Consider the following 20283-nt stretch of genomic DNA (forward strand, 5'->3'; position numbering starts at 1 on the left):
TACTTCTCCAGAGTTCTAGATGCCTTGATCATAATAGATTTCAGCACTCGATATGATTAACTGAGAAATTATTCATTATTCCTAGATACTCTATCTTAAGCCAAAAATTACAACTTTCTATTGTTGTAGAAAAATATTGCCTAATAAGGCATAGTATTCTGTTGTCTGTTAAATTCAAGGACTTCCCTTTTTCTTTACGTCTTCTTTAGGTCTACCACCAAAGCTTTTTCTAAACACACTTGCATGTAAACACTGGATATAAGGTGTTACTTGATAAGCAATGTCTGGTGTCAACTCTGATCAACTTCTATCCCAATAATCTGAGAATTGGAATGGAAAGGGGAGGACTAATAAACTCACATTTTAAAACTATTATTTCTCCTTAGCAGCATATTAACTTAAATGCCAGCCAGAGCATCAGAAATATGTCACCAACAACAACCTGAAAACACTATGGCCCACATCCAGGAAACTCTATGTCATCCATCACTAACTAGATTAAATAGCTTCAAAAAGTAATATTACTGATCTCTTCCAAGAGATAATATAGCAGTCAGCGCCTATGGGTACTAGTGAGAGAGTTTGTGTAATGTAGCATTTCTTTTTCTTTTTTTAATTCAAAGGGAGGAAGTGGATTAAGTGAGAAAGGCAGAGAACAATGTTTATCTTCAAGGAGTTTTCACTAACGATGGTGGTGATTTACTCACTCTTTTAATTCCTTTGCAGGGCTTAGTGATAGCTAAGAAAGCAGTGGGCCCATTTGGTTAACTAGCAGTCTTGATAAGCAAACACACTTCTTTCATCTAAGAAGCCAAATAACAGGAAATCTGGAAGGATGCTGGGGAATGGGCTCAGGCAAATGGAGAGAGAAAACTATTCTTGTTTGAAATGTACATCTAGGCATGTTTGTACAAACTGCACCCACGGACCTTCTGTATCTATGCAAGGAATGTATTAATTGGTCTCAGTTTCATAAGACGCAGAGAAGAACATAAGTTTTCATGTGAGACTGAGCAGAGAGAGTACCTTTTTGTGCATTTGAAAATATATTCAAGCATCACAAAGATGAATTTTTAAAAACCTAGAAACCCTATCAGCTTGATCAGCTAGGATTTTCCAAATATGTCCTTTATAATGTTCATTTCACATGCAGTCAATGGAAGGTAACTCTGCGAGTGCCCTGGTACTTAATTAAGAGCTGTATGACAGCTCTCTGAGCCTCAGCTTCCACATCTGTAAACATGAATATAAAAATGCCCATCTCAACAGATTGTTAGGAAGATCAAGCCAGTGTAACAGAATGTGCATTGTTAAGCATTATAGAATTCAAAGGTAATATTGCCATCCCTATTATGTGGTTACCTGCCTCTCCCTAAGTATCTCCAGAATAAGACATCAGCTCATTCCTCAGGCATTCCATTTCACGTCAGACAACTACTGGAAGATTCTTAATGAACCCAAATCTCCCACCTCTTAACTCTACCCATTGCTTCCAGACCTAGTTCTGAGATCTCACAAAGTAAATAAAAACCCTCTCACATCCAACAGCCCTTCACTGATCCTGAATCTTCTCTGCTGCTGCTAAGTCACTTTAGTCGTGTCCGACTCTGTGCGACCCCACAGACAGCAGCCCACCAGGCTCCACCATCCCTGGGATTTTCCAGGCAAGAACACTGAAGTGGGTTGCCATTTCCTTCTCCAATGCATGAAAGTGAAAAGTAAAAGTGAAGTCGCTCAGTCATGTCCGACTCTTTGCGACCCCATGGACTGCAGCCTACCAGGCTCCTCTGTCCATGGGATTTTCCAGGCAAGAGTACTGGAGTGGGTTGCCATTGTCTTCTCCAGAATCTTCTCTACTTAGAGGTAAATGTTTCCCCTGTTCTTCCACCTGCTCCTCACATTAACTGATTTCAAATCCTCCATCCTGGTCTCTTCCCTTAGAGCACACTTCAGTCTGTCCAGTCTGCTCTTGAAGTGTCACAGCCAAGGCTGAATGCACGTGTGGATTATTAGGCTCTTTGATTGAAAGGAGCAGTAGTTATTCAAACTGCCTCAAATAATTGAGAATATCTTTTTAAGACTATTGCCAGGAAATACTGGTCAACACACAAGGAAGGGTAAGGCCTATAGATCTCTGGCACTAATATGACTCAGCAATTCTCTGCAATGTTGCCAGTCTTTGTCTTTTTCTTTGTCCAATAGCTTATTGTCAGCTCAGTATTTCTTTGGTCTACCACATAGTTTCTACTTTCTCATAGCAAAGTCAGGTTTTCATTGCACCATGTGACTCCAAGTGTACTTCCCAGCACCTTGCACTTTCTCCCTTCAGTGCCTGTGCCATTGCTACCTGCCTAATTCTCCTGGTAGCCCTAGGTTTAAAAACCTAAGAGAGGGGCTTTCCTGGTGATCCAGTGGCTAAGACTCCAGGCTCTCAATGCAAGGGGCCTGGGGTTCCATCCCTTGTCGAGGAGCTAGATTCCAATATGCTGCCACTGAGATCAAAGATCTCAGCTAAGACCGTGTGTCCCAGCTAAGACCTGGCACAGCCAAATACATAAATACTTTTAAAAATATATTTAGAAAAACCAAAAAGAGTGCATTTGATTGGCCCAATTCATCCCTTTTGTACCAGGTGGTGTTTATGTTTCTTGGCAAGCCCTGTCAGTTATTCTTTCAGTCAGCTGAGGCTAAGGGGAGAGGAAGATCATGTGATTAAAAAAGCAATAGCCTGGACACCTATGGATGTCACTGAGCACAGGCTGGGAGCAGATCCGATGTATGGTAAATGGAACTCTCAGTGGACAATCAACTTGATTGACTCATTCAGGAATTTGCATTATGACCAATAATCAGTTGTCTCCCCTGTTCTAAGTAAATATTGGGTTCCATAACATCTTATGTAAAAACCCAAATGAACTTTTTGGCCAACCCAATATTTCTCTTAATGTTGTTTACTCCAATATCAGCATTTTTGGTGAACACATAACACTACTGATACACACCAAAAACACTATTTAACTCAACTCAAAACCTTTAAACGAGTTCTAAGGCTAAGCCACATTTCATTTATTTTATAATTATTACATGGTTGGTAGGTTTTTTAAATTGTGTGTTTGGGATGGAAAGGATGTAGGTGGAAAATAGGTTTAGAGCTTCGGTTTAGCCTAATTGGATTTCATCTTGTTAACCCGTGGAGATGTAGCTGAATTCTAATTCTGCCATAGAAAGTATTTGCACTGTACAGCGGTCAACCCATTCTGGTACTCTTGCCTGGAAAATCCCATGGACAGAGGAGCCTGGTAGGCTGCAGTCCATGGAGTCACGAAGAGTAGGACACGACTGAGCAACTTCACTTTTACTTTTCACTTTCATGCATTGGAGAAGGAAATGGCAACCCACTCCAGTGTTCTTGCCTGGAGAATCCCAGGGACGGGGGAGCCTGGTGGGCTGCCGTCTATGGGGTCGCACAGAGTCGGACACGACTGAAGCGACTTAGCAGCAGCAGCAGCAGCACTCATTACGGTGTCATTTGTAGGTTTGTTAGATATGCCTTGCTCTTTTTTAAAAAACTTTTTATTTTGTATAAGGGCTTCCCAGGTGGCGCTAGTTGTAAAGAATCAGACTGCCAGTGCCGGAGACGTGGGTTGATTCCATCCCTCTGTTGCAAAGATGCCCTGGAGGAGGGCATGGCAACCCACTCCAGTACTCTTGCCTGGAAAATCCCATGGACAGAGGAGCCTGGCGGGCTACAGTCCATGGGGTCACATAGAGTCAGACACAACTGAAGTGACTTAGCATGTACCCATAGCCAATTAACAATGTTGTGATAGTTTCAGGTGAACAGTGAAGGGACCCAGCCATACATATACCTGTATCCATTCTCCCCCAAACTCCCATCCCATCCAGGCTGCCACATAACATTGAGCGGAGTTCCATGTGCTAGACAGTAGGTCTTTGTTGGTTATCCATTTCAAATATAGCAGTGTGTACATGTCCATCCCAAACTCCCTTATTATCCCTTCCCTCCATCCTTCCCCTCTGGCAACCATAACTTTGTTCTCTAAGTCTGTGAGTCTCTCTCTGTTTTGTAAGTTCATTTGTTTCATTTCTTCTAAAATTTCACAGATAAAGGATGTCATACGATATTTTGCCTTCTCTGTCTGACTTACTTCACTCAATATGACTATGTAAGTCATTCATAAAAATGTTACATAGGAGAAGATGAAGGTCAGAGCTCAGTGGCACGCCACTGGAAACCTCCCTTCAGGTTGACATTTATCCATCAGGCAGCATTCTACATTTCTCTGTCTTGTTCACAGACATACCACGAAAGACCTGGTCAAACGCCTTGCTGATATCCAGATACAGAGTGCTTACATTTTTACTGATCTGCCAAGCCAATAATCATAATCAAAAATAGAAATGAAATGAGGTTTGTCTAACATGACTTGTTCCTAAAGAATTTATGCTGCCTTCTGATGGTTACTACTTTTTTCTAAGTGCTTACAAATCCTCCGTTTAATAGCCTGTTTTAGGATTTTGCACTCAATCAGCATCATGCCCCTTGTCTAACCCAAGGAGCCCATGTGCTTTGTGTCCCTTTTCAAAACCAAAGCTCATATTAGGGTCTTCAGTCTTCTGACACATGTCCCCATATCACAATCCCCAAATTTTAACAACTATGACTAGGCCATCTAATCCATAAGACCTCTCACCACTCTGGAATGTAATTTCAATTCATTTAGAACAGTTGAGTGCCTTCTTATGGGCACCTTGCCTATATTAGGCTTCAATTTATGGCTATGATATTGATTACCCTTTTAGGTTAAGTGAAAGTGAAAGTTATTCAGTCATGTCCAACTCTTTGCGACCCCATGAACTATACACTTCATGGAATTCTCCAGGCCAGAATACTGGAGTGGGTAGCCTTTCCCTTCTCCAGGGGATCTTCCCAACCCAGGGATCGAACCCAGGTCTTCCGCATTGTAGGTGGATTCTTTACCAGCTGAGCCACCAGAGAGGCTCAAGAACACTGAAGTGGGGGTAGCCTATCCCTTCTCCAGCAGATCTTCCCAACTCAGGAATCAAACTGGGATCTCTTGCATTGCAGGAGGATTCTTTACAAGCTGAGCTATGAGGGAAGCCCCCATTTTAGGTTAGAATCATTCTTTTTCACAAAAAAAGATAAGATCATTCATTCAGTACCATTCCATGAGTTGCATATCTATCCTATCCTTGCTCTTCTTGTTCTAAACATATTTATTATAAACTGTTCTGTTATCTTTAGCAGGTTTTTTCAACCTTTAGGGTCATTTCAGGGATGGTTCTTTTTGGCATTTTTTTTTTACCACACCCTCTTATATTCATTGATCCTTGATTTTCGTGCCTTCTTTTCCGTACATGTTCTTTAGAAATACAGGGTGGAGAGCACCCAGTAGAGGCACCCTGGTTTCAATAGCCAGCACATCTCCCAGCTGACTCTTTATTCACCTCCTTTTTTTCACTGTCTCCGGGCACGTAATCATCCCTACTTCGGTGTAGAAAACCACTTTCCTAAAGTCTAGGATCTTGCTTTATAGAGTACTTAGGGACTTTCAGCTAAAATGGTTGCTTTCTCTAAAAGTTTCTGTCACCTTCAGTTCACCAATTTCTCTTTTTAAGTCAGTGAGAGAAGCAAGTCTCCTTATCATTTTCTCTACCTTCTGGGAGGTGGAGTTGTCAACAGTGGAGGTTGAAAACTTGTCAGATATTGGCCTTTAGTTAAATGATATGTCTAGCTGATTGCTGTGGAGCTGAAATCACTTGTGTTTACTACATTTGCTCTTAGAACAATTTTGGAGTCGTGTTGGAACATCTATTTCCCCCATCTGGCCAAGTGGCTTATTGTAGACTCCCTAAACTAGTCACCAAAATGAATCTTGATGAAAGATTTTGCCATGATATTCAATACTAGGGAGAACTTGGATTTGATATTAACATAACCACTCCAACTCACAATGACAAATCAGAATTGTGTGGAGGAGTCAGGCTTAGCCAGAAGAATGGATACCAACTAGCCTCATTGACTTTTAGTGTATTCTGACAGATGGCTGTAGCTTGTTATGTGGCTAACTGCCCTTGCTGGCTTTAGGCCAGTGTGACAACTCAGGGGAGCCAACGGGTTATTTTTACAAAAGAAGAGCCAGTGCCATTGGTGGAGGAAATGTTGACAAGGAACAGAAAGAGAAAAGAGATCTACATGACCAATGCTTGTTAGCAGACTTACAGAGCTAGTGTCTATCTTGGGCAAATAAGAATCATTTGGAAGAAATATTCATTAGTGGTGATGGCCGTGATTTAAATATCTATGGGATAGCACTCTTTAAATATTAACCCATAAATATAAGGTTTCTAGTGGTAGTTAACTTTCTTTATTTTATAATACTACTAAAATCTACCTAAAATTTAGAAGTAGGTTTTTTCCCCCCTTAGGACATTTGCTCTGGAAAAATAGATTCAGAGACCTTTTTTTTTCCTTTAATAATGACTAGAGAAAAAAAAATAGCTCAGAATGTACATATTCAGTGCTTAGATCCAACAATATTGCGTGCTTTAATCCTTTAACAGCACTGGGGTTAGCAAAATCTATCTTCAGCCACAGATTTAAAGATTCTTTTTAAGGCAGGAAAAGACTTCGTGGAACTAATCTGTGACCTATAAATCCTGTTTATTACAGATGAACAGGAGTCAACCAAGCTTTTCAGCCTACACCAAATGAAGGATGTGGAAGATGCTAAATTTACATGAAGGAGAATTCTGTAGCCGTTAAAAAATATTTTACATATTGAGAATAAAAATATATCTATAGTAGTCTATTGTGCTTGGGCAGTGAAGAGCAGTATTTTGGAGATTATTGTGATACAGTCTCTAGTCTCTTTGGTGGTGGTATTATTTTTAAAAATGCTTTTAAATTGACTATTTATGGTTTGAATTCAAAATTAAAACCACAGGAAAACATAATGTCTTTCATTTTATAAAGTAAATTTCACCATAGGTGAGATGAAACCTGGTTTTAAAATGGAGAAGATTTGTTTAGTAATCCAAATGTGAATATAAACAGAATTTTTTAGGGAATTTTGGCATAATGAATTGGTTGGGGAAATATATAACTATAGCAAGCAAAAAATACATTTTAGAGGCATCTCTATACTAACCCTTCTGCCCTCCCTCATCATTCATATATACTTCCCTATCCTGGGTTATATATTTAAAACAGAAATATCTGGTTTTGACCCAGAAAGGAGCTAGTTCTTAACAACTCATTGATTACAAAGTTACTTATCCAGTTAATCATAGTAATTATTTTCATTGCTGTGTCGAGTTAATAGACACTTGTCCCTTATATTTTACTAAAATTATGAAATATATTTGAAGTAGCAAAAAATTCTTTTCCTGTCAATTGTTCTCCTTATTTTCTACAGAGAGGGGTGTGTGTGTGTGTGTGTGTGTGTGTGTGTGTGTGTGTGTGTGTGTGTGTGTGTGTGTGTGTGTGTGTGTGTGTGTATCAAAACATTCTACTAAACATCTCCCTTTGGGAAAATCCAGCTGCTTCTTTATTAAGTCCACAAGACAAAAAGTTTGTAGCTTTAAAAGCAAAAGATAAGATCAGGTTAAGTCCTGAGGTCTTTGAAATGTCTCAGCAAGAAGGGTGAAAATGTAGTACTGAGTATTCCATTTAAAGAAGAGGAAAGCTCAAAAAGAATTGTCCCCTTTGGCAAACAAATAAGCAAATAAACAATAACACCTGCTTTGCCATTCAGTTAATTTTTGTGTGTGATATCTGAGGGTATAAGACTGTGTACAATGTGAATATTTTAAATGAAAAACAGTTCATTGTAAACATTATGAATTAATTCTAGCATAGATAAGTTTTAAGAAATTTTGACAAATATTTATTGAGTGTCCACCATGTACCATCCACTATTCTAGTTGCTGGGGCTACATCAAAGAAAAATTCAGACAAAATCTCTGTATTCATGGAGCTGACATTCTAGTGGGGGAGACAGCCTTTACCCTAAAATGTTAATTATATTGAAACTAATACTATTGTAGAAATTGTGGCCTGACTAGATGTAATATGGAGGACGGGGGACAGGGGACCAAAATACCTCTTAAAAGTCTTCTTTTACCTGCCTTCACTTCCCCACAACAACTTTCATAGAATTTCCCCTTATCTATGGTCTCATAGCACCCTGTTTGTTTGTCTATGGAGATCTTACTCCATTGTACATTTGCACTGGAGATACTTTATTTACTTGTCTTTATTCCCTGTTGCATCTCGAGTAAAGGACTGTGCCTTTTTTTCACTTTGACTCCTTCGTTCTTGGTTTATATAGTTCAGCAAAATTTTTGTAGGGTATTTGGACAGACTGATAGAGACACTGAGCAAGAAACTCCAGATGGAGTAGGTTTCTGAAATCAGAAACAGTAGTTTGTAGAAGCCAACAGTGAGTTTTATTTTGGAAACGTGTATGTAGGACATCCAGTTTGAGATGTCCAGTATCTAATAAGTAGTTGCAAATATGGATCTGTGTTCCAGAAAAGGAAGAAAAATGGAAAGTGTTTTTCTCCTACCATTTACTGAATGCTTATACTACATGCCAATTATTGTGCCAAGCCATCATCACATTTATTCCAACTTAAGGTTTTTAAAACTGAGGTTTATAGAAGTTGTGGAGAAAGAAATGGCAACCCACTCCAGTATTCTTGCCTGGAGAATCCCATGGAGAGAGGAGGCTGATAGGCTACAGTCCATGGGGTCGCAAAGAGTCGGACACGACTGAGCGACTTCACTTCTTATAGAAGTTGAACAATGTATCACAAGGTCACCAGCTAGTATGTAATGAAGCCAGTTCATGATAGACATGGATAATTAAGAATTTCATCAGTCAGTGTATTAATAATAAGTGAATTTCCATGAATGATGGAGGAAATACTATAAAACCTATAGGAGAGTTTAGGATAAGAAGACAGTAAACCAAACCCATGGAAACACATTTTAAGAGTCCATGAAGGAGAGAAAGCCAGCACTGGTGTTTGAGGAGTAATCATAGAATGGAACAGAACGGAGAGAAGAAAATTTCAAGGAGATAGTGATCATGATTTCCAAGTGTCTCAGAGGAATTAAATAGGATGTGGATGAGAAAACACCATTGATTCTCTCCATTACAGGCTTCTTGATTTTTAAGCAGCTAATTTCAGTACAGTGATAAGATTGAAGCAAGACTGCAATAGGTTTTAAGAACTGGGAAGAGGTAAGAAAAGAGAAATAGAAGGTAGAGTACTGTTTTGAAATGGAATAGTAGATTGAGAAGAAGCTGAATCTGGGCAAAGCATTCATATAAATTGGAAGGAGGAAAAAGAAAATGGAAGGAACTACATTTAATAAGGAGGTACACAATAGTCACCAGGATGGTGATGTGACTGACAGAAAGAAACCTACAGATCAAGCTAGAGATTAAGTTTCCTTAATGGTAAAGAATATGGAAACTTGCAGAGATGCTCACGTAATGCTGAAGAAAATTCCATGTTCCTACAATGGTACAGACTTCCTGGGTTACCAAGTCTCATACAACTGAGAATGACACTGCCTTTGTGGAACAATTCATCCTTTAGGTCTGAGAAGTTTGTCTTTGCTAATCTCATACTGGAAGCAGGTATTATATCAATACCACACTTATTTAAAGTTGACTCTTGAATATAAGTCATATTTCCAAGGGCAAGCAGATATTATTGGCCATTCCAAGATTATAATTCAAACTTCTAGTCTCCATCTGGCACACACAAAACACTAAGCAGTCCCCTGTTGTTGATGAAGATATTCAGTAGTGACATGTATGCACAGGGCTTTGCTGATAACATAAATGCTAACTTATGACTATTTCCTACTGAACTAGCAAAATATCAAGTACAATATAAAAACACAGATATGATTGATTCATTCCTTTTGTGGAATTATATACGCCTCCTAAGTAAATTGCTTTTCTTTTTTTTTTTTTTTTTTTAATTTTTTTCAGTAACTTTATTTTTTTATTTTTTTTTTTTATAAATTTATTTATTTTACTTGGGGGCTAATTACTTTACAATATTGTAATAGTTTTTGCCATACATTGACAAGAATCAGCCATGGGTTTACATGTGTTCCCCTTCCCGAACCCCCCACCCACCTCCCTCCCCCTCCCATCCCTCTGGATCATCCCACTGCCCCGGCCCCGAGCCCTTGTCACATGCATCGAACATGGAATGGTGCTCTGTTTCACATATGACAATACACATGTCTCAATGCCATTCTCCCAGAACGTCCCACCCTCACCTTCTCCCTCAGAGTCCATAAAATTGTTCCATGCATCTGTGTCTCTCATTCTGTCCCGCATATAGGGTTATCGTTACCATCTTTCAGATTCCATATATATGCATTAGTATACTGTATTGTTGTTTTTTTACAAATAAAATCTTTGCAATCTGCTATTTCCCCACCATTCAACCTTTCAACTAAATAATTGGGTTGGTTTTGGTCTATGAAGTCAGATCTTTCAAATTTGTCACTTACCATACTGAATAGTGTCATTAACTTAGATACTTTTATAACAGCATGGCTGGTTGCTTTTTATTAGATATGCTTATAACTAAATACTTTTCCTTATTTGTAATATTCAAAAGACTCAGATTTTAGATAACATATTGTATATATGTGCATATGTGTGTGCACATATAGGCATATGTGTATATATAATTATGTTTTATTTTCTATTGTCCAAAGTCCTTTCACTCATTATCTCATTTTAAACTCTAAACAACCCTGGGAACTGTACAATAGAAATAGTGTCTAGTTTAAAGATAATGAAACTGGATCTTGGGAAATTTTACTAATATTTCCTTATGGCAGTTTATTATAAGATTTAGAGTGAGAATGCAAGTCTCCATGCAACCAATCCAATACTCTTCGTACAATAGCAATTTGTCTCTGGAATATAAAGAACCCCAACTCGTCTCTTTTTGTCTTTTGGTGAATATTTATAGTTCAGTTAAATTTCCCTGCCTGGAGACATAATCTTGGTTTTATTCTATTATATTAAAATCTTAAGGAGTCTAAAAACCCAGAAAACTGAGGGTTCTGGTTAATTGGATTTGGTAGTTAGCTTAAGGTTAAATAGAACTTTTGAAAAATTACCAGTCTTATTCAAAATTATTCTTAAATGTGAATCTACATTCCATTTTAATCCAAATGATCATAATTTAATCTCTTATAATTGAAAATCTTACAGTAAGTGAGGGTTGTCATTGTGAACATAATTTTTTTATTGTGTAGTACTCTAGATGTAAAAGATATTGTAGACAGAGCCAAATGTCTCTGGATATACTTTGAAAATTTTGGATGGCCTCTTGTGAGTAGTTGAAAAAGCACTGAATTTAGAGTTAGAAATCATGAGTCCAAGTCCAGTTCTGCAACGAAATGGATGTATGACCTTGTTAATGTCTCTTTCTTCTCCCAACCTCATTTTACTCAACAATCAGTTGAGAGAAGAAAGTTAAATGATATTTGAAGTTGTTTCTGCCTTTATTAACTCTGTTGTTCTATGGTTTGCCTTCTTGTCATTTGCTCCTTTACTGAAAGAATGCTATTCTATTAAGATTTCCAGTTAGTTAGATTCTTATTAATTGCATTGTAGATGAAGTCCCCCCAAAAGTCAGATAAATTTAAGTTGAAAAATCATGATTCCTTCCAGAATTTCCATTAGCCAAGAGGAAATGAGGAAAACACTATATATCTCTGTGTGGCAGAGGGTAGCAGTAATGGCAGGCAAGTATAGTCAAGAAGGCGTTCTTAGGCCAGTGCAAGACTGGTATATGTTTCTGTTTTGTCTGATACACAATAGGTGTTCAGTAAAAGTTGATTGAATAAATGAATTTACGAACATATTCCTTGCTAGAGACAGATTCAACATGCAACACCTATGCAGAAATTTATCTTGCCTTGGGTCATGTTGTAAAGCTGCAGTAATTGCAGTATTTTCTTTCATATTGTCATTTTCTAATTGTGAAATAAATATAACTTCATTTTGAGTTTTTTGTTCAAAGGTAAAAACACAAATCTGTTTTGGGTTTAAGTTCCAACCAGCACTTCTGTATCACATCCTATAAATTCATGATGATTTTTTTTCTGAGTATTGACAACGATGCAGAGAAAATAGGCTCAGGTTTAATAATATATTTGCCAAATGGAGATGTATATTTAGAGGTCGAAGAAGTACATGAAATCATTATACTCTTGAAGTTGGTTTCACCTTGTTTATCTTTCTGTGTTGTCCCTGAATAATTAAAGTGAACCAATGAGTTTCTCGTTTGCATTCTTTAATCCACTCAGCAGGGAACAAAGGAGAGAGTATTTCTGTGGAAGGAAGACCTTGTTTCCAGAAAGTCTCTTATGCTCAAATGGGAATATAATCACTGAGTTTAGAGCATGGCACAAAGCTGAGTTTGACTGTTTCTTAGGCGGTATAACCTGAGGGGAGATAATGTTTCAGTTGCTGTGATTATTATATATTGTGCATGTTTTAATCAGTAGTTCAGGTTTTGGATTTATGCCTCATGACAGGTTCATGAAGAGTACAATTTGAAAAGCAATTTTACAAATGGAAAGTGGAAAATGCTTTCTATTCTCCAGCTTTTATAAAGATTTTCTTGTTTGGTCAACAGGGTAAATGTTGGAGGTAATTTTGAGTGAGTCCTGTATGTTCTCTGGCCCTACAGTTCAAGATATTTGTTTGGATACTAGAACAATCCTAGGTGCAAACAGTCTCAAGGGAGGAACAGTTGTGAGCTTGGGGAGGAAGATAAGATCATGAGTGCCTGGCAGGAAAATCTTTCTCTGCAAGTCTTTAAAGAATGACAGATTCCCTCCCATAGGGACACTGAATACTTCAAAACTGCATGTTCCAATTGGACAAATAGTTTTTGACCAAGATTTCTCAACCTTGGCCCTGTTGATATTTCAGCCTGGATGATTCATTACTGTGGGGGCTGTCCTGTGCATTAGAGGCTGTATAGGAGCAACCCTGACCCCTATCCCCCTCTCCAGATGCCAGGAGTGCCCTCTCCTCAGTCGTGACAACCAAAAATGTCCCCAGACATTACCAAATGTCCACTGTGGGCCCTTTTGTCCCCAGCTGAGAAGCACTCTTTTTGATTAACGGTGAGACAAAATCCATTGTTTCCTTACCTGCTCCCTTTACCCACCCCTCTTCAAACTCTTGCGATTTCTTTTTTCCCCTCCCACCTTCCCCTTTCCTATTCCTTTCTTCTTAAGCCTTCATTAGAGGGTTTAATTTACATAATTCTCCAGTCAATAACATAATTGGGGTTGGAAACCACTGTTATAGATTGAATGTTTATATCGCCCCCAAATTCACATGTAAAATATAATGCCCAAGGGGTGAAGGTATTTATTAATGGGATTAGTGCTCTTATAAAAGAGAACTCAAATTGCTCCCTACCCCTTTCTGCCATGTGAGGACATAGTAAGAAGTTGGCAGTCTGCAACCCAGAAGAGAGCATTCACTGGAATCCTACCATGCTGGTACCCTGATCGTGGATGTCCAGCTTCTACAACTGTGAGAAACATATTTCTGTTGTCTATAAGCCACCCAGTCTGTGGTATTTGTTATAGTAGCCCAAATGGACTAAAACAACCGCTAAACTAAATCTACTTAGTGTTATCAATGCTGACTAATAGCTAGACAGCCTATAGCAATGGAGGCCAGAGTGACCCCCGAAACAACTAACAAATGATCTCATACTTTTGCATAGATAGCCACCCATCATCTACTTTTCTATAAAATTTCCTTCCTTATTCTATTCCTTTCTATTCCCCTGCACTCTTCATTCTTCCTATATTCACTCTCTATTCTGTCTTTCCTTTCTTTGTATCTACACTATTCTTGGGCATTTCTTAGCTCTTCTGATATTGTTCTTTCTAAAAGACTTACATAAGGGCACAGGAGCCTGAAAAAAAAAAGGCACATTTGGGAAACTGTATATGACATAGGAGGGCCAGACCTTAGGGATCATGGGAGACAGTAGCAGTGGTGAGGCAAAGGGGCCTGCAGAGGCCAAATCATGAAGGATCTTATACAAGTAATAGAAGTAATAGACCTTCATTTCAAAAACAGGAAAAAACACAGGAAATCAGAAACAAAAGTATATCTACAAATTCTCTAAACCCAAAGATAGTAACTATTAAGATTTCCTTGCATTTTCTTTGGCGCTAGATCTCTGCACAATAGGGATTTGAAGTTGGAATTGTTGCTTTGTGTGTGTGGTGGGGGAAAGCACATAGTTCTGATTGTGCTGTATATATATATATATATATATATATATATATATATATATATATATATATATATGTATATATATGTATGTATGTATACATGAATTCTGGGTTTTGTTTCCCAACATGGAAAATCACTTATTGCCTTAGAAATTATCTGGTTAACGTGAACAGAACTGCTTTAAAAAACCAAATCTAGTAAAAAAAAAAAAAGGAGTTTTTAAAAAAATTATACAGGATAGGGAAAGGACAGTGAGTGCAACAAGGCCTAATGAGAGATGGAGCTCTTCTCCTTGTTCTGTTTTTTTTTTTCTGGGGTCTCAGTTTCTCCCTGTATGCATGCTCTATTCTCAGATTTCATTCTTGATGCGATGTTTTTGTATCTGTTTCCCTATTATTATGCTGCAATTCCAGCTCTGACTCAAAATGAACTTGCATCTTGGCTTTCCTAGCTGACAGGTTTCTAGGTCTAAATTTCTGAGAGAGAAGTCAACACACACACACACACACACACAGAGAAAGATGCATGAGGAAGAGAGCATATGATTGTCTCTGAGATTGGATGTCCAATTCTGGTCCAATGAACTGTGACTGCGAGCAGAGGGGAGTGGGTTTGGGAAGGTCATGGACAGAGATGCTCTGGCCAGGGCTGTGCAGAAAGACAAAGGTCAGCATATCTAATATGCTTATGTGGTTAAAAATTCTTAATATTTTTTATGACTTCATAACATTCCATGGAATGAATGGACTTGAATCCTTACATATTTGAATCTTCTCTCTTTTAGTCAGTGGATGAAGGAGATTGAGAATCATGGGTTAGAAGTTTTCCAGCTGAAGACTGGAAGTGTCAAACACCACTTTTTGGCACCCTTCACATTTCATTATCTAGAACTCAGTCACATGACCACATCTAATGGAAACTGTGACTGGGAAATGTAGTCTGTGCGCCCAAGAGAACAGGGGAACATGGACGTTGATCAGGAGAAGAGAGTTTCTGCCTCAGGCTTTTGAGGCTAATATTTCAGAGGACAGCTGTGCCCTTTGCCAGTTTGTCCCTTAGAGAAACATTATGCTGGAGAGGCTAGAGTACTGATTTGAGTAGCATTCCTTTTGTTATCTTATGGCATTATAAAAAACATTCTTCCTTTATTATATATGTATGAGTAAGACTTTCAGAGAAATGAAAGCTAACGAAAGCAACTGTTGATCAACATCCTTTAAAAGTTGCATTAGAATGATCTGCTGCTGCTGCTGCTGCTGCTGCTGCTGCTGCTGCTGCTAAGTCGCTTCAGTCATGTCCAACTCTGTGCGACCCCATAGACGACAGCCCACCAGGCTCCCCCGTCCCTGGGATTCTCCAGGCAAGAACACTGGAGTGGGTTGCCATTTCCTTCTCCAATGCATGAAAGTGAAAAGTGAAAGGGAAGTCACTCAGTTGTGTCTGACTCCTAGCGACCCCATGGACTGCAGCCTACCAGGCTCCTCCATCCATGGGATTTTCCAGGCAAGAGTACTGGAGTGGGGTGCCATTGCCTTCTCCATTAGAATGATCATCTAGATTTTTAACCTGAAGAGCTTAGTGGTAAACTCTTAAGCTTTGTCCTTATTATACTCCTTTGTATTTAGTTTGAAACACTTTTTCTTTAAAATAAAATGTTCTTGCTAATACAGATTACAATTCAATAAAAAGAAATGATACAGAAAAGTATACCATGTCAACTGGCTCATAAAATAAAAGAGTATAATACATATCTGAGGAAAATGAAGATGAATAAAAAAGTAATTAAGGTATATAATACTCTGCCTACTACCTACTCCCCTAAAAATAAAAATAAATAAGTAAGCCAACTAACCAGTGAAGACCAATTCTATAAAATCAGCAAGTTGCTCTGGTGAGTAAAATTGGGAATGGACTTTCAGCATTTGCAAAGGGAAATGTAATTGAATTTCTTTACAAAATGAATGAATTTCTCTTAACTCCTAGTAAATTTGATGTCTGGTTTAATTTTAAATGTGTGCTCATAAATTTTACCTAGTTCCCATGTTTTTGTTCCCATTTTAAATGGTCCCTGGTGGGAAACAAAGTCTTGAAAACTATGGGATGATATTTTGTTATGCCTTCATAGAGAAGGTGTATAAAATCATAAGAGGATTGAAAGTCTTGCCTATCAATAGCTTTCCAAATTACTTCTGATTTGAAAGGATTACAGCCGCCACATCTTGGAACCTAAATTACCTTTAAAGATAAAGAGAATAAAAAATGGTAAGCTTACTAATCTAAGTAAATAATTTTTTTATGTTGGCTATAGCCTTTTAATACAGGAACATTTACATTAATAGAAAATTCTAATTTCATATTTACCCTTCAAGGGATGTAGGGTTTCTTAATATCAATTTTTAAATTAAAATTACATCTACAGAGCATGAATTTAACTTAGAGGAAGAGAATGAGAGGATGACTTGAAAGGGCGTTATTATAAAGTGGAGCATAATTGTTTATTTTCATTTATTTTGGAGACTACTAAAACATCTTGGTCAAACATCAGAGAATATGTAGTATTTTCTTTCTCTACCATTATATATATATATATGTGTGTGTGTGTGTGTGTACATATATATATATGTGTGTGTGTGTGTATATATATGTGTGTGTGTGTGTGTATATATATGTACACATATATATACATGTATGTCAGCCCTACTAACTCTAGCATATCTCTAGATGTCCTTTTATAGACATGTTTCATTTATATACAGAAGTCTGATACACTGTTGAATTAAAAATATTCTGATGTATTCTAAACAGGGAGACATGACTATTAGTTCACTTTCATAAGTATGTATCATCCTAATATTATTATGTCAATTCTGTAATTAAAAGAGTCAAAATAAATATTTCTATAAAAACACATTCAGTGGAATAATAAGCTCATATATATTCATTTTGAAAAGAGAAATGCCACATGATCATGTGATTAGGAAGATTTTGTTACCTTAATGATTAGCATTAGGAATGGCATCAGGGATGTCATGAGTTAGGATGCGCACAGTGGTTAAGTAGATGGGCTTCATTGTTCATGCATAGATTTAAAAGTAATTATTGAGGTAATTCCCTGGTAGTCCAGTGGTTAGGCCTCCATGCCTCCACTGCCCCAGGTGCCCGGGTTGGATCCCTGGTCAGAGAACTAAGATCCCGCATGTGGCCAAAAAAGAAATGTATTTGTTGAGCACCACTTGTTTGCTAGGCATGATTCTATATGCTGAGGACACAGCAGTAAAAAAGACAAACAGACGTTTCTATTCTCATGTAGATTGCATTCCAGTAATAATAAAAAAAAAAACTGAAGTAGATTCCCAATTCTATCATTTACCAGTTGCATGACTTTGGAAATTTACTTAAACTTAGCAGCTGAAACTCAGCTTCCTCAACTATGACATGTGGATAATATAGATGGGGAAAAGTGGAAACAGCGACAGACTTTATTTTCTTGGAGTCAAAAATCACTGTGGACAGTGACTGCAGCCATGAAATTAAAAGACACTTGCTCTTTGGAAGGAAAGATATGACAAACCTAGATAGTGTATTAAAAATCAGAGACATCACTTTGCTGACAAAGGTCCGTATAATCAAAGTCATAGTTTTTCCAGTGATAAGCTTTCATTTTATTTTCACAATCTAAAAGAAACAAACAAGTCAAAGAAATAGTTGAGTCACATCTCATCTCAGCTTGAGACATTTGAGTAAGGAAAGACTTGTTAATAAAAATACAAATATTTAGAAATAATTGTTGTGAATGATAATTGTCCTTTTACATTCAGAAATGCAAGAGATTATTTTCTCACAAGTGAAAGTTATTTTAGAGTCCCCAAGCCTCATTCATTCTGTACAGGGAATCAGGAGCCTTTTAGAAGAAGCAAAAATATCTTTCAAATCAATATTTATTCATTGAGTACCTTTGAAGTATGAGACAGGAATGTAAAAATTAAGACTTAGTCTCTGCCCTTAGCGAATATACAGTCCATAGGCAATTGAAGAGGTAGAGCAGATGTTACTTCTGATTAAGAGGCAAAAGGAAATAATAGCCACACACAAAAAAAAGATTTCTAAAGGTCTCTTCCCATTAGCTACTAGCTACCTCACTTGGAAAATCACAAGAATACTGATCTAGATCATAGCGTATTACCATTTAAGAATAGATTATAGGACTTCCCTGGTGGTACAGTAGATAAGAATCCACCTTGCCAATACAGGGGACACAGTTCAATTCCTGGTCCAGGAGGATTCCACATGCCATGGGGCAACTAAGCCCATGTGCCACAACTGTTGAGCTTGTGTTCTGCAACTACTGAAGCCCATGGGCCTGGAGTCCATGCTCTACAGTAAGAGAAGCCATTGCAATCAGAAGCTCTTGCACCACAATGCTGCTGCTGCTGCTAAGTCGCTTCAGTCGTGTCTGACTCTCTGCGACCCCATAGACGGCAGCCCACCAGGATCCCCCATCCCTGGGATTCTCCACACAAGAACACTGAAGTGGGTTGCCATTTCCTTCTCCAATGCATGAAAGTGATAAGTGAAAGTGAAGTAGCTCAGTCGTGTCCGACTGACTCTTACCGACCCCATGGACTGTAGCCCACCAGGCTCCTCCTTCCATGGGATTTTCCAGGCAAGCGTACTGGAGTGGGGTGCCATTGCCTTCTCTGTGCACCACAATGAAGACCAATAAATAAATAAATAAGTAAAATAATAAACCAGTCATCTCAAATTTAAAAAAACGTAGATTATACAACTGAGGCTTAAATTTAGAAAAATTAATGTTTAGATATTGGGTTGGCCAAAATGTTTGTTAAAATGCAAACAAACTTTGTGGCCAACCCAATAGATGCGTGGATGCGTGCTAAGTCACTTCAGTCGTGTCCTACTCTTTGTGACCCTATGGACTGTAGCCTGCCAGGCTCCTCTGTCCATGGGGTTCTCCAGGCAAGAATACTGGAGTGGGTTGCCATGCCCACCTCCAGGGGATCTTCCTGACCTAGAGATTGAACCTGCCTTTCCTGTGATTCCTGCATTGTAGGTGGATTCTTTACCGCTGAACCACCAGGAAACCCCAATCCATAGATACCCTGACACTATTTAAGAAAAAAAAAACTCTTAAAAACTGTGAACAACGTGGAGAGACTATAGACTTCTTTATGAACACTTGCATATAGGGTTTGAATGGGGCATATGGACAGGGTGGCCTAAAATTTGAAAGAAAGGACCCTAGAACAAATAAATTGAAATCCACTTTTATATAGCTGTTAATAAAAAAAATTGTTACCCTAAGAGGTTGTCCAAGCTAATAATACCGTTTAGGCTCAAACAGAGTTTGGATCTATTTATCCTAAAAAGAAGTATCAAGAATAAGCTATTATGTAAAAACTAGAGATGTTGAGGTCGATATCTTGCCAGTAATCACACTTTGCCACAAAACAACATGAAACATTCTTGTCAGAGAAGAAAATGGGGCTGGCCCAGCATGACATTTTCTTTTATTTTCTCATGTTTTTGGAGGCATAAGAATAAATACCTGTGAACAGACATTTCTCCAAGTAGGATATGAAAAACAGCCAACAAGCACATGAAAAGATGCTCAACATCACCAATCATCAAAGAAATACAAATCAATACCATGATGAAGTGTCACCTCATACCCATTAGGATGGCTGTCATCAAAAAGATAAGAAATAACAAGTGTTAGCAAGGATGTGGAGAAATGGAACTCTGCACTGTTGGTGGGAATATAAAATGATACAACTACTATGGAGAACAGTATGGAGATTTCTTGTAAAAACAAAAATAGAGCTGGCATATGATCCAACAATCTCAACTTGGGATATATATTCAAAAGAACAGAAAGCAGGATCTCAGAGATATTTGC

The 20283-nt window shown here is 38.1% G+C and overlaps 1 protein-coding gene across 2 annotated transcripts in view; it reads left to right on the forward strand.

Annotated features, from left to right (window-relative positions):
* Positions 1-20283, forward strand: part of TENM1 (teneurin transmembrane protein 1) — a 795886-nt gene that overhangs the window by 380679 nt on the left and 394924 nt on the right. The gene's annotated exons all lie outside the window — the stretch shown is intronic.

Source organism: Giraffa tippelskirchi, chromosome X (assembly GCF_054371585.1).
Source record: "Giraffa tippelskirchi isolate mGirTip1 chromosome X, T2T-mGirTip1v1.2.pri, whole genome shotgun sequence".
In the NCBI taxonomy this organism is placed as follows: domain Eukaryota; kingdom Metazoa; phylum Chordata; class Mammalia; order Artiodactyla; family Giraffidae; genus Giraffa; species Giraffa tippelskirchi.